Source organism: Pelobates fuscus, chromosome 10 (assembly GCF_036172605.1).
Source record: "Pelobates fuscus isolate aPelFus1 chromosome 10, aPelFus1.pri, whole genome shotgun sequence".
In the NCBI taxonomy this organism is placed as follows: domain Eukaryota; kingdom Metazoa; phylum Chordata; class Amphibia; order Anura; family Pelobatidae; genus Pelobates; species Pelobates fuscus.
In genome coordinates, this window is record NC_086326.1 from 112,080,666 (window position 1) to 112,095,643 (window position 14,978).

Consider the following 14,978-nt stretch of genomic DNA (forward strand, 5'->3'; position numbering starts at 1 on the left):
GTAACCGTTGAAACCAATTATCTTCAAGCTAGGGGGGAGTATTTTCAAAAGATACACTTTGCTCTCATTGGTTGGGACATTGCATTGTCCAGTGTACCATCAGGTCCAGAGGGGTTGTTTTTTGGCCGGATAAATTGTATAAATTGCCATGCATGAGTGCCAGTTTGTTTTTACCCTCAACTCGCAGCCTCGACTAGTGTTGTAGGGATCCACTGTTCCCTACAACAGTTGCCTAAACCAAGCAACTGCCAATCAGCTAAAAGGGCGGGAACCAAATCGCGCCAATCAGCGTTCAGGGGAGGAAGGAGTTTCGCCACCCAATCTGAAGGAAGGGCGCAAAACTCGGCTGCACTAATTGGTGCTCGGGGAGGTGGAGGATTTCTCTGCCCAATCAGGAGAAAGGGCGCGAAACCCGATTGCACCAATCCGCAAAAAGGCACGAAACCAATTTGCGGCAATCAGCGCCCAGGGACAAAGGAGGTTTCGCCACCCAATCGGAAGAAAGGATGCAAAACCCCATTTGAACAAGCGCTCCTTCTCTGATTGGTCGGCACAGACTTCCATGCGGCCAGCGGGAACCCTGCGACCGTGAGACCAACTCACGGCCCCAGGGATTCCCTGCTTGCGCGCGCCCTCTGTCCGGTGGATACCCACACTTAGGCATCCGCTGGAGAGAGCATTCTTCTGGGCAGCCACGAGCCTAGCCTCGTAGCTCCCAGATAGGGGACAAGTGATCATAGCTCCTTTCAGAGCGGGTAGGATGGTCCCTGACACGGGGACCGAAGACAGGGCGTGCAGGCTGGTTTGGTATACGAATGCACACAAATATGCACACACAGTGACAAGCACAGATACACACTGTGGCGGAACCAACCTCGCCACTGAGAACTGGAGAAGCCTGGTTGCTAGCCTCCTGCCCAGTGATTATGGTCCCTGGGAGATATTGCCCTTTAAGGGACTGAATTGGGACTTATGGACTGCTACCATAATGTACTGACCCTTTAAGAACTACTTTTGGGCATGTGAATTGTATAATACTGTCCCTAGCCCTTTAAATACTTTGGGGAAAGATTGATACTTTTTTATATGGCACTTCGGACACAGTCGAAGCTGTCGAAGCTGTCGAAGTGCTGAAGTTACCGAAGTTGTCGAAGTCGTCGAAGTGGCCGGCATCGGACAAAGGACCACGTGGCGGCGGCCATTTTAACTTCGAACACCGCCGACCCTTAACATCAACTCCACTTCGACACTTCGACTAAAGTCGAAGTACAGGCACACTTCGAATGGGACTTAGCCGTTTTTATGCCAGTAATTGACCAACCGCACAGCCCAAATCCATGGAACTGTTTTGGGCAGGAAAATGTGCTTGCGGTCGGTCATAAAGGGACCTCCAGCTAACTATTGATGTACTGGAGGGATTGGGATGATTTTTGAGAGTATTACTAATTGAAGTATTCTGAGTAAGAAAATGTATGTTTTATGTTTGTGACATGTATATTTTAGAAGTTATAGATATTGTGTAAAAGTTATGTTTAAACTGTATGAATAATGGGATTATGTGTCACACTAAGGGGAGGGGATGTGTGGGTTGCACCCGTGATACTATTGGTTATTTTATGCCTCCCCCTGGGTGTGGCCTGTATGTGTACACTTGTAATAAAAGCCAGGCTGGATGTGCCAGTCCAGAGTTCCTGTTTTACCCTCAAAGTGAAGTGTCGTCTCATTATTGGGGGAAGGATTTATTGCATGCTGTTCCAGTTTGACTGCTAGGAGTGCAAACCTATTCGTATGGTTCCTATTCAACTGGCTACAGCATTCAGAGGCTTGAGAGCATTCATATGCTTCTCAGATTCGGTGATTGTGGTGTCTGCCAGAGTGCTTGGAGTCCTCAGGAAATGCTAGGAGCACCCTTTAACGGAGGTACCCTGTCGGGGTGCCAGGCGATCCGTTACACACACATACTGACACAGATACACACTGACACACACTGACAGATGCACACACATACACAGATATACATCAGTACACAGATATACTTAAACACAGATACACACACTGACAAAGATAAATATACACACTAACACACTTGCATATACACACATACTGACAGACACACACACAAAATTACAAAGATACACTAAAACATACACAAATACTGACCGTGTGTGTGTGTGTGCATCTGTCTGTATGTGTATCTAAATACACATACAGACAGATGCACGCACACCCACACACACATATATGCACACATACTGACACACATACACAGATACACACATATACTGACACAGATACACACACATTATTAGTATTTTATTATTTATATGTCAGGGTATTTATATCGGCAGACATTTTGTGCTATGATAGAAATTAAAATGTATATTGTCAGAGTCACTCTGAACAGAGCAGACTCCATTTTGTTATTTTCAGCTAACAAAAGACACAAGATTTCTATCCCTTCTGTAAAACTAACCACTTTACCAGAGCTAAAGGAATGCTTAGTATATACAAACCTGTTGATAAGAAATGAGAACGGGGGATGGACAGACTGTCTAAATGCTAATGGAATATAATTAATTCTAAACCCAGACATTTATGACAGAGAAGATTAAATAATTTAACTTTACTTTCGATATTGTATAACGTCCCATTGTAATTTAAGTCATATTTAGTCATATTTAGTTTACAAACTGTCATATTAGAAATTATAGCAGAATTGCCAGACACATAGTCTGAAGAAAGCCCAAAGAAACTCTTTGAACTGACAGAAAACTTAAATTATAGGTAACCATAAAGATAAGCTAAATGACGTCAAAATAGCCACCAGGAAAAGTTGACTCTTTCCTGGATAGGTATGTTTAGTGGGACGAGACTGCCCTCTATAGACCAAATACTTAAATTGCTATCTGGAAGGTAACCACACCTCCAGTTTTCTATTGGTCTATCACCTAGTGAATTTTCCCTTTAAAAAGTTAAGATGAAGGGAAGAGAGAGGTATGCAAAGGATGCAAAGGATGCAAAGGAAGCAAAGAAGCAAAGAGGTGAGCAGTCGGGGGCAATGCAGAGAAATCCATGACAGATATCCACTCCAGGGCACTCAGAATTTCTTACACACCATCACACATCCATTCAGTTCCTGAGACTACCTACTAATCTGATGAAAATATCTACTCAACTGGTAATTATACTGGTTTCATTTAATTAATCTAAATTAATTACAATTTTCTAATAGCATGATATATGACTGGATAAATCACGATCAGATTTCAATATTTCGAAATCTTAGTTACTAAAGAATATATAGTTAGAATATCCCAATCTGCAGATGGGAAAAGAATAATTATGTATTAATGTGACATATCACATGTTAGCATATCGTGATATTAATCCAGGTGTATTGATTTGCTCTAAAATAAGATAAAATATCTGTTTAGGCAAGTTAAAATTCTGCTTATAGAACATGGTAGATTACTCTTATTGGATGGTTCCAGGAAATGACTAATGAGCTGGTTTAAATGTTATTTTATTTAAAATTACATGAGAATGGTATAGCCAGCATTGAAAGTGTTATTCTAACTGTTAGCTAAAGTTTTTATGGCCTTATGCTGCAAGCTGTGTGAAAGAAAGTGTCTCTGTGAAGCCCATCATAAATCATTGTCTTGACAATTGGCTGTGTTAACCATTGGAATGTATTGCCATTTGTATTGCATACTCATGTTATACTGAATATTCATTGATTATTATCACGCATGTTACATATTATTATTATTTAAATTGTCACAATAAATTGTATCTATTTTTATAACAAATTGTGATTTTATTTATATGGAATACATTTCACTTACACAATAACGATCTTTGGGATCTGAGAATTGAAATAGTGGGCAATTCTCAACTGTTTACTATTATTATCCCATAAATATCCCCACATATATAGCACCAGCAAACTCAGTAGTGCTGTAGAATGGCAAAGATACACACTGACAGACACACAGACACAAACATACAGAGATAAACACACATACTGACACAGATACGCATACACACTGACATAGATATACAAAAACTGACAAAGATACACATATACAGACATACTGGCACTTACACAGAAACACATACACACTAAAACAAACATACACTGGTACACATACTGATACAAACACAAGTCATGTGACACAGATACACACACATTGACTTGATATACATGCACACAGATATAGATATATATACACACACAAACTGACAAGATACACACACATACTGGCATATGTACCCTTACATACTGGCACAGATACACACTGACATAAACAGAGACACTGGTACACATACTGACACAAACACATTATACACATACACACAGATGCATGCTGGCGGAGGATGATCAGAGATATCCATTGAATGTCCCTAAGTGTGAGGAACACTTAATGGGCCCCAACAGTGTACGGGTCTCAGGGTAGCCAAACTGACCAGGACAGAATTACCAACGGGGCAGGATGCAGGTACTGTGCTTCAAAACAGGCACAATCCAGGTCAAACCGGATGTCTTATCAGTCATTGTTATAAGCATGTCTTTTGCACTTGACAGTCAGCATAGAAAAAGCAGACAGAGAAGAGGAGATACTTTGGTCAATTCTTTTAAAATTTGTGCCCTAGTTGTGCCTTGTCTGAACTGGATTGTGAAGTCATTTTACTAAGTCTTTAATATAAATGTAAAAGAACAGAGCATCCCATGAAAAATGTTTATAGGACACTCCAGAACAGCTCCAGACTGTCCTTGCAGTCTCAATAATGCAAACATTGCCTTTTCTGTAAAAAAGCAGTGGTTGCTTCCTAAGGAAATCTAAACAGCCACAAGAGGGGCTTCTTGGTGCAGACTTGCAGGATTGATGTTTGGTATCTTCACACAGCATGAATGCACCAAACTCCCAATAGAGCATTGAGTCAGAGCATATCTATAAGGGGATTGTCACAATGCATGTACACTAGCCCTCCCAATGCTTCCCTTGGGGGGAAGCATTGGATTGGCGAAGATCATCAGTAAAGATGATCTCTGCAAGAGGAGGAGCAGTGGCTGCAATGAGACTGGCTAACCTGAAGAATAAAGGTGAATTTTATTACTTCTGGAAGGGCACAATAATCTAACTAGTTAGTATAACACTAACTTTAGAAATACATGTATGTATTCCTAATGTTAGTGTCCCTTTAGTTTGTTGACGACGCCCTGGAACTCTTTTCGGACACTTATTCCGACGAACACCGAAACTGAAACTTACCAACCTCCACCTCGTTCGTCTCCTAATGCACAAACAATATATCTTTCGGGACTTTCATAACAGACGAATGAGACCAACCCCAGGTAGCTGAAATTATGGAACTCATTTCGGATTCATTTGCACGAACAGCCAGTGAACTAAAACTTTAACTCAATGGCATTTGAACTGTGTTCGTAGGATCTGAGCGCTATTCGGCTATATTGTGCGCTCAGATTCAAGCTATCTGGACCATTTGGACTTAATGCTGAATTAGAAATAGCACATATTTTATGATTTAATATTTGAAATGGAGATAAGATTTTTTTAATAGGATTCATAGTATATACATATTTAAAAAAATTGTTTTAGTTATATCTGTTGGTTTATTTCTATAAGACATCAGAATATGTGGGATATCCCTGGCTGGAAATTTAGGGCACTTGGACCGACATAATTAAATAGGAAGAAGGTCTGTGCCTTTAAGGGATGTCTGCACACAAATATATCAAGATTAAAGAAATTTTTGTCTATGATTGTATTTTCTAAGGTATCATGTTTTATGGCTGTGAATAGCATTTGAAAACAAGAGGCAATGTGAACGGAAACTGATGATAAAATAGATTGTTTATTTTTCATTGTATAAAAGATCGGATCTTTGATTGCTTCCCTAGATATACAAGACTATGTTGATTCAAAAAGCCTGTCATGATTAACCATCTATTATATTTAGAAATTCATGTAGGACATACTGAGTGATGATTTGTGTTTTAATGATGTTTTAACTGATGAAAAAATAGAGGAACACAAACCGTTTATTTTCTACTGCATAAAAGATTGAGATCTAATTGTCTAAATTAACTATATAAGATTATGTTGATCTATATTGTTTGCTAGGATTAACTGCTCATGATGTTTAGAAAATTGATGTTTTATAATTTATGTTTCAATTATGCATTTTTACACTAATCAATATGAAATAATTATATGCTGCTAAGAGATTGAAAATATAACGACAATCAGAGAATGCAGAGATACATAGAGGACTTGAATGCACCAGATGATTTTTTAATTAATTTTTTAATTGAAAGAGGTTTATATGGAACCACAATCCCCCAGAACACGGTATCTTGAGAAAGCTCGTTTAAACGAGCGAAATGCGTAGATCGTGTTTCTGGCGGGATTTTTGAATTTGGAGTGACTGCAGTAGTATCGGTTAGTTGGCGTCTCAGTGAGGACCGATCCGAGTGCACAGGACCGGTCTGAAATTCACATCAGCGGAGCGGTAACCTACCAACTTATACTCTGCATTACTAAGCTTTTATTGTGAACCTTAGAAATAACATTAACATTTTTTATTGTAAGAGTTCTTCTTATGGGGGGATTTGCGTATGGGAATAAAATGTTGTAACTGTATCACGCTATGTCAGTATCTTTTTTATTAAAGGTTGGATACATATAAAGACAACATTTTACCAACTACTGTTACAACTATCAAATCCCTGCGGACATTTGAAAGCACCCCATTAAGCTTGGAACCGAGACTATTTATTTATATATTTCTTTTGTTGACCCCTATGTGAAAAATAGGGGTATATTAACTAAGCGCTGATACTGGTGTTATATTAATTTGTATCTGGGGGTATGTTGAACATGGGGACTCCGTTCGGCGAAATATGAGTTATTGATTTTAATACAGGTTTGTCAAAATGTAAAAAGAAAATGTTTCTCTCTACCTGGAGATAATTAGGTTTTCTCCAACCACTTAAGCCAATTATCTCCAGGATAGAGAGGAGGGGTTTCACTGTTTGTGTGGTGCATTTATTAATTGTACTGTAAACTGATTGGTTCTGTATTTTGTTTCACAGTTTTCCACAAGGTCCCCTGTGGTAGTTGGTAGTTGGTAGAGGGCTAGCTGGCTGCGATCCTAAGCAGCAAATTATCAGGCAGAGCAGCAGAGGCATTCAGAGCCGTGCCAGATGGGGACATACAAAATTATGACAAGATAAAATACATTTTGTTGGCTCGATACGCTGTGACGAACACCAGCACCACCGACAAGAGCCGCCGCACACTGTGTGCAAGAGGATTACAATCTCACTGCACAAAGGCCCCCCAATAACAGCATGGGAAACTGGTCCATGTTACATGAGGTCAACCCCATCCAAGCAGCTGAGGATATCCGATCTCACCACCGGCAGACCGTGAAGTTGAATGGGCAAAAAGCCCAAGGACTGAGGGACAGTGGGGCCACAATTACCCTGGTACAACCTCACTGGGTCAAACCTTCCCATCACACTGGGTGCACCGTTGCTGTAAAGGTAGCCGGATGAGTTATCCACAAAATACCTACGGCTCGAGTACACATGGACTGGGGTACTGGGGTCAAGTCTGTGGAGGTGGGCATCATGCCAGATTTGCCCACAGAAGTACTGCTCAGAAACGATTTTGGGTGCTTGACGTCCCAGTTTGTAGCACCCACCCTGGAGGGAGCGTTACCGGTCACACCCGGCAACAGTCCAGAGCTATGGATGCCTCCCACTCAACCGACGACCAGGTAATCCATATCCCCCTGACGGTTAACCCTGACCATGTCCCATACTGGGGTACCCCACAAGACTTTGGGCAGGCCAGCAGGAGGATCCCACACTAAGAGGGTATCGGAGGGAGGCAGACCAACCCCAAGGGGACTTAGATCAAGCAAAGTTTATCTGGGAGAAGGCTTACTATACCGGGTGACCGGGGGGACGGGAACAGGGGCTAGCTAAATAGCTAAGAAACAATTGATAGTACCCTTCTAGCAGGACACTTAGGGATAAAAAAGACGAGGGACCGACTCATCCAGTCATTCTTCTGGCCCGGAGTCACCAGGGAATTGCAGGACTACTGTCGGACCTGTGACGTATGCCAGAAGGTAGGAAAAAGGGGGGACCATCCCGAGCTAAGCTACACCCCCTTCCCACAATTGAGGAACCCTTTTACAGGGTGGCCGTAGATATAGTCCGGCCACTCAGCAAGCCTAGTCCATCCGGTAAGAAATATATTCTTACTGTGGTGGACTATGCCACCCGTTATCCTGAAGCCATAGCACTGTCCAATATACATGCGGAGACAGTGGCAGAAGCACTGGTCCAAGTGTTTACCCAGGTTGGGTTCCCGAGGGAGATAGTGTCTGATCAGGGGACCTAATTCACGGCTGTGGTTACCCAGCAGCTCTGGCAGAGCTGTCGAGTAAAACCCATACTGAGTTCCCCCTATCACCCTCAGACGAACGGCCTCTGTGAGCGTTTTAATGGCACCCTTAAACAGATGCTGATCACGTTCACAGACACCTGTCGAAATTGGGAAAAGTTCTTTCCCCACCTGCTGTTTGCGTACCGGGAAGTACTCCAGGAGTCCACAGGCTTCTCCCCGTTTGAGTTACTATACGGGAGATGGGTCCAGGGGCTCCTGGACCTGGTACGTGAGCACTGGGAGGGTTATATTTGGAGACTCAGGCACCCCTGTAGTGCCATTTGTGCTGGAGCTGAGGGACCGTCTGTAGAATAAAAAGGTTTATTTTATCTGTGATGCAGCTGGCGTCCTGCTATTTTCATCTTTGAGTCCTGGTCTGTGGACTACAAGCTGGATAAGTTAGAGCAGACTTCCACTGCTCTTCCTTTGTGAGTCATATTCCATTTCTTCTTTTAAAACTCATTCATTATACAGTATTATACTATGTTTTTTCTTCTATTTTTTTTGTATGTACCACAAGTCCTAATTCTATGTGAAGTACTAGGGAATATTGTCTCTTGTAAGTTATAATTTTTTTAAGCTGGTTTTCACAATATTCACCTATACATGTGCACATATGGTTATTGTGTTAAGTTTGTTTACATATTGTGTGCACTTTTTGCACTTTTGATGCACTTGCCTTCACTTTGAAATTTAAATGTATAGCGCACCTTTTTTTCTATTTGTTATTTATTACTTGCCTCCTATGCATTGTTTGGACATTGTGATACTGGGGTGAGGAAATTAGGAATTGCCATTTCCAGTGAAGTGACGTCTCTGCATTAAAAAAAAAAGTGCAAAATATCCAGAATTATAGATTGCCAAAACAGATTTCCATATAATTTTCATTATTTTTACTGTGACTACAAGAAAGCATTTCACTCAATCACCAAGATAGACTTTTCACTACAACCAGATCTGCCCTCACAGTGAGTGCCTTCTCATTTTAGTATGAACATAATTTAAAGTCAGATGATTTTTGTTCCAGTAATTTTTCTGTTTGTACTGTGTGGATTGTGTATGGTGTTTGGTTGCACTGCAAAATTTTGACTGCATGTGCTCATTTGCATGTCAAACTGGGGACTCTGGGATAGATGTGGAAACATGATTTCTCAAGTTACTTTGAGGACTTCTCAGAGTCCAACTTGAGCTATGTAGATGAAGCATACATTTTTTTTTTGTTTTTTTCTATTTGCACTGTGGGGAGTTTTATTGTGTTTGGTTCTAGGTTTTGGCTACTTTGGCCTAAAATGTTTAATTTAGTTTGAGTAACCCTAAAGATGTACCTAATAAGCCTAGCACTTTCCATTGGCACAATGTGCAACTGTAAAGATCACATGACCTCAAAAACCCACTGATATTGTAAACTAGAATAATTGCTCAAATTACTTGTTGCTTCAAATACAAACACTGGTGTCCACTTGTCCTATCTAAGAAGTGTGCCTGTATACACGTTTTGCCATAACAAATTATGGCTGTGGCGTCCCTTGGTCATGGATGGGTCAGAACTCAGAAGTAGGGCCTATGTTCCCTTACACGCAATGCACAGCTCAGTGAATTTTGGCTACTCATTGTGAGTTGGCTGAGAATTAAAGAAGTGTAATGCACTGGTAAGGGAGCAGACTCATCAAGTCAAGGCAAACTAAATGTGGGCATAATAAAATGTTGGCAATGTGTCATGGATGTGGACATAATAGAATGAAGGTGATATAGATTATTTTAAGCAAACAAATATGTTTGAATGACTATCTGTTCCTGTCCAAATCTGAGATGATTAAATTGCGTATACGCAGAAGTAAATTCACACTGACACATGCAGTTCAGGTTAAAATAACTTCAGAAAATTTAATGGCATCTGGAGAAAAAGCGGGCTCGCAGACCCTTATAAGAGCAAAATTACATCATCATTGAATATCAAGATAACAACAAATAAACATCATTAATTGGTCTATGTATTAAGTGGTAAGTTAAATGCCCTCCCATCTATATTAGTAATTGGCTTAGGGATTTGAGTGGCTAGTGGGGCATCCTCCCATCATGGGATGTCGTCATTTCTGACAAGGGTGAGACTGAGATTCAGTCGCCATTGCTCTTTAGCACGAGGCTCACTCGATGGAAGGGCGAATCTGGCAGCCAGCCATTTTGAGTTTAGCTTCAAGGTTAGTTTCTCAGGCTTTTTAGAGAATGGACATTTCATTAGCATGGGCTAGCTATGGTATACTTTGTTACATATTACAGGAACTTGATAATTCCGGTGTTAGTCATATCCTTCTAGAAAATACATACAATACATTCTCTTTCTAATATTCTAAATGCTGTTAGGAAAATCTGTCATATAATGAAGTTAAATGGAGTTAGTGCAAAAATTTAATAAAGGTTTAATAAAGGTTTTTAATAATTCTACATCAAAGGCAAACTGAAATACACCTAGGCAATGTGGCATGTGGGCCTAATATAGCTTGCAATCGTATATGTGTTATATTAAACCATGGCAATTGTAGCGGGACCTGTTCCCAGGTTCAGACAACACTCAGCCCTGGAGGCACTCTGTCCTTACCAGGAATTTTCCCCTATTTTTTTCTCCTTGCAAGCTGGAACCGCAGACGCAGGGGTTAAAATCTTCTTCCCCTCCAGTAAAAGGAGGACACACAGTTGAGTCACACTCTTTAATGATTACAGCTTCCTTTAACCCCTTAAGGACCAAACTTCTGGAATAAAAGGGAATCATGACATGTCACACATGTCATGTGTCCTTAAGGGGTTAAGCACAGACCTCCGCAGGGGGTCTCCATTCCACACAATACACTTCCCTTAGTCTCAGGCAGGAGGGGGTTGGGTTACAGATATCCATCTCCCGCTTTAGGAGATACCAAGCAGTACACAGGGATACACTTTACACAGGGGCGGGCTGGGAAGGGGGGCAGGGAGGCAATTGCCCCCCAGGCCGCCCTAAACCAAGGGGCCAGGGCTGCCTACATCCAGCAAAAAAAGGAAAATCTGAATCCCCTGCCTCTGGCCGAGGACTCAGATTTTTCAACTTCCCTCACTCTTCCTGTAGCCTGCAGTCAGTGGAGTCGGCCGGCCTCTCCTGATGATGTCAGGAGGAGGGGGCGTGACTTTCACTGCTCTTCTCTCAGGACCGCTGGGGAGTCTGGGAGAAGAGCAGAGGAAGCCACGCCCCCCTCCTGACATCATCAGGAGAGGCTGGCCGACTCCACTGACTGCAGGCTCCAGACTTCACTGACTGTTGCTGTATGCTGGCTGCTGCCCACCCCTCCCTGGCTTAAGGTAAGACTCAGGGAGGGGGAAATACACTTTAGTTTTATTTTTATTCCCCTCCTCAGCCCTGCCCCCCCTCCCCTCTCCTCAGCCCTACATCCCCCTCCTCAGCCATACCGCTTTCCCCCTCCTCAGCCCTACCTCCCCCCTCCTCAGCGCCTGTCCCCTCCTCAGCCCAGCCTCCTCTCTTCCCCCTCCCCAGCCCTGCCCCCCTCAGCCCCTGCCCCCTCCTCAGCCCTGCCCCCTCTCTTCCCCCCTCCTCAGCCCTGCCCCCCCTCCTCAGCCCCTGTCCCCTCCTCGGCCCCTGTCCCCTCCTCAGCCCTGCCCCCTCTCTTCCCCCCTCCTCAGCCCTGCCCCCCCTCCTCAGCTCCTGTCCCCTCCTCAGCCCCTGTCCCCTCCTCGCCCCTGTCCCCTCCTCAGCCCTGCCCCCTCCTCATTCCCTGTCCCCCTCCTCAGCCCCTGCCCCCCTCCTCAGACCCCTTTCCTCCCCTCCTCAATCCTTGTCCCCCTCCTCAGCCATCCCCTGTCCCTTAGTCAGGCTCTGGTCCCTTAGTAAAGCTCTGTCCCACCCTTTCCCTGCTTCTTTTTCCCCCCTCTCAGCTCCTGCCCCCTTTCTCAGCCCCATCCTTCCCACTACAGCCCCATAACATCCCCACTACAGCTCCTCTTCCCCCAATTGCAACCCATATCACCCACACCACAACGCATTTCCCAAATTGTAGCCATCAACCTACTTAAGCCCCTATCCCCCCTACATTTCCTAAACCCCCCAATTACAGTTTATACCCTCCACTACTGCCCCTATCCCCCCACTACAGCCCTGCCCCTTTACTCAGCCACTGTCTACTGGTTTTAAAAGTGTAAAGTTTGGGTGTATGTCTGTGTCAGTATGTCTGTGTGTGTGTGCGCCAGTATGTCTGTGTGTGCGTGCAAGTATGTCTCTGTGTGTGAAAGTTTGTGTGTGTGTGTGTGTGTGTGTGTCAGTATGTCTGTCTGTTTGAGTCAGTATGCCTGTAACAGTGTGTCTTTCTGTGTGTGTCTGTGTGCCTGTCAGTGAGTGTGTGCGTGTGCCTGTCAGTGAGTTTGTGTTTTTTTAGTGTGCGCCAAATCAGCAAGTGTGTGTGTACTTGTCATTGAGTGTCTGTTTAGGTGACTGCTCCCCCCGCCTCCCCTTTCAATCACATGGGAAAGGTGTTTTTACTCTCCTCTTGGTGCAATGGGCCACTTGACTGGATTTGCCCCCCAGGCCAAAGGCTGCCAGCCCTCCCCTGACTTTACATCATATTACATTAATGGCGGGGGGGTGGGGTTACACTTTAAGTGGCTGGTTTTGCCACAGATAGGAATAGCAATGCAGTAATAGCAAGATATATACAAGGACATTCTGTAAGTGGCTAGGTTTGCCACAGGGGACAGGGGCAAGTGATTGCCAAATACAAAGGGAAACACATACTTAACAAGGGAAAAACATCACAGTACATATTGGAGACACAAAATATAAAACCAAACCTCTGAATACTCAGGGGACATGGCACTGAGTGGCGATGTCCCGCCACAGCAATACACTTTTATTAGCCTTGAAAGAGAGGCACTGACAAAACTATTTTGAAAACAGTTTAAGGTTTACATTTTGCACAAACATTTAGTATGCACATACTTGTAGCAGGAAAAAAAATTGCAAACAAAAACTTTTCTGCAAACACCAACTAAAATGAGGAAGGGAACATGTTCCATTATAAGGCAATTGTTTTTCTACCTTTTTCTAGGGAATCATTTTGAAAGCATTTACTGCTGAGTTGCATTAAAGGGACACTATAGTCACCCAGACCACTTCAGCTCAATGAAGTGGTCTGGGTGCCAGGCCCCTCTAGGGTTAACCCTGCCTGCTGTAAACATAGCAGTTTCAGAGAAACTGCTATGTTTGCATTTGGGGTTAAGCCAGCCTCTAGTGCCTCAATTATGCCTCAATTACGCAGAGCGTCCATAGGAAAGCATTGACAAATGCTTTCCTATGGGCACTTTGAATGCGCTGACGTCGGCAGGGGAGGAGAGCTAAGGGAGCCTGGCGCTGGAATTAGGTGAGCTACTGAAGGGGGACCCTGAGGGTAGGGGCACCCTCAGGGAACTATAGTGTCAGGAAACCCGATTTGTTTTCCTGACACTATAGTGTCCCTTTAATTAAAGGGTATATGCATCCCCTACCCCTCCAAATTATGCTCATTTTAAAGAGCATAGTTTTGCTAGGAAATTCAATAATTTGGAGAATAACACTGGAAAAATAGGTATTTTTTCCATTTCTCATTCAAATATTCGGCATAGATTCTATGCTAATGATTCGACTGACAAGGGAGAGCAGAAAAAAAGACCATCCTTTAGTGTTCCTTTTGCTGTGCAACCACAACACATGCGCTCCCTAGCTGGCACAGCTAGCTTTGGCTGTAGAGCATAGGATTGGTGGAATAAAGCGTCACTGAGGAGCTTTGCCCTGCTTGGGGAAACATTACCAAGCTGGGCAAATCAAAGAAGACTGTAGAAATGGAAGAGGGACCTGGAGGTGGGTGTCACAAGGAGTAGCACCCACCAAGCTAAGAAGATGCTTGCGCTGGAACAGAGGTGAAGTGAGAGTATCTTAAAAAATTACATTGAATATATCATGTATGTTGTGTTTTTTGAGACATATAATGTATTCAATGTAAATGGGGGTGACTCAAGGTAAAATTACTTTACATTCTTTTGCTCTCCAATTAAATGCATGTATCAAGTTATGCATTCAGGCCACAATTATGTAATAATAATAATAATAATAATAACAATTATGTAATATAATTGATGTATGAATTAAAGTTAACTTGAACTTAGTGATATATTTTTTCTTATATTACCAGTGCCCATTTAGGAATTGATACATTACTCGCAGTTATTCTTTAACGAATGCCAACTACTTCAATGTAGATCCGAACCATGCATTAACCAATATACGAATTAAAAATAATAAAACCTCAGTCTTCAGGCATTCACACAACAAAATACCACCTGCCCGTCGATCGGCAGTTACTATAATGAGCAGAATTATTTAGCTGCAAACGTGAGCACAATGAGCCTTCAGAAACATTCCTCTCTTTTAAATTTCTGCCTTGTTTGACGAAATCAGAGACAAGTCATGCTGCAGAACAGGCT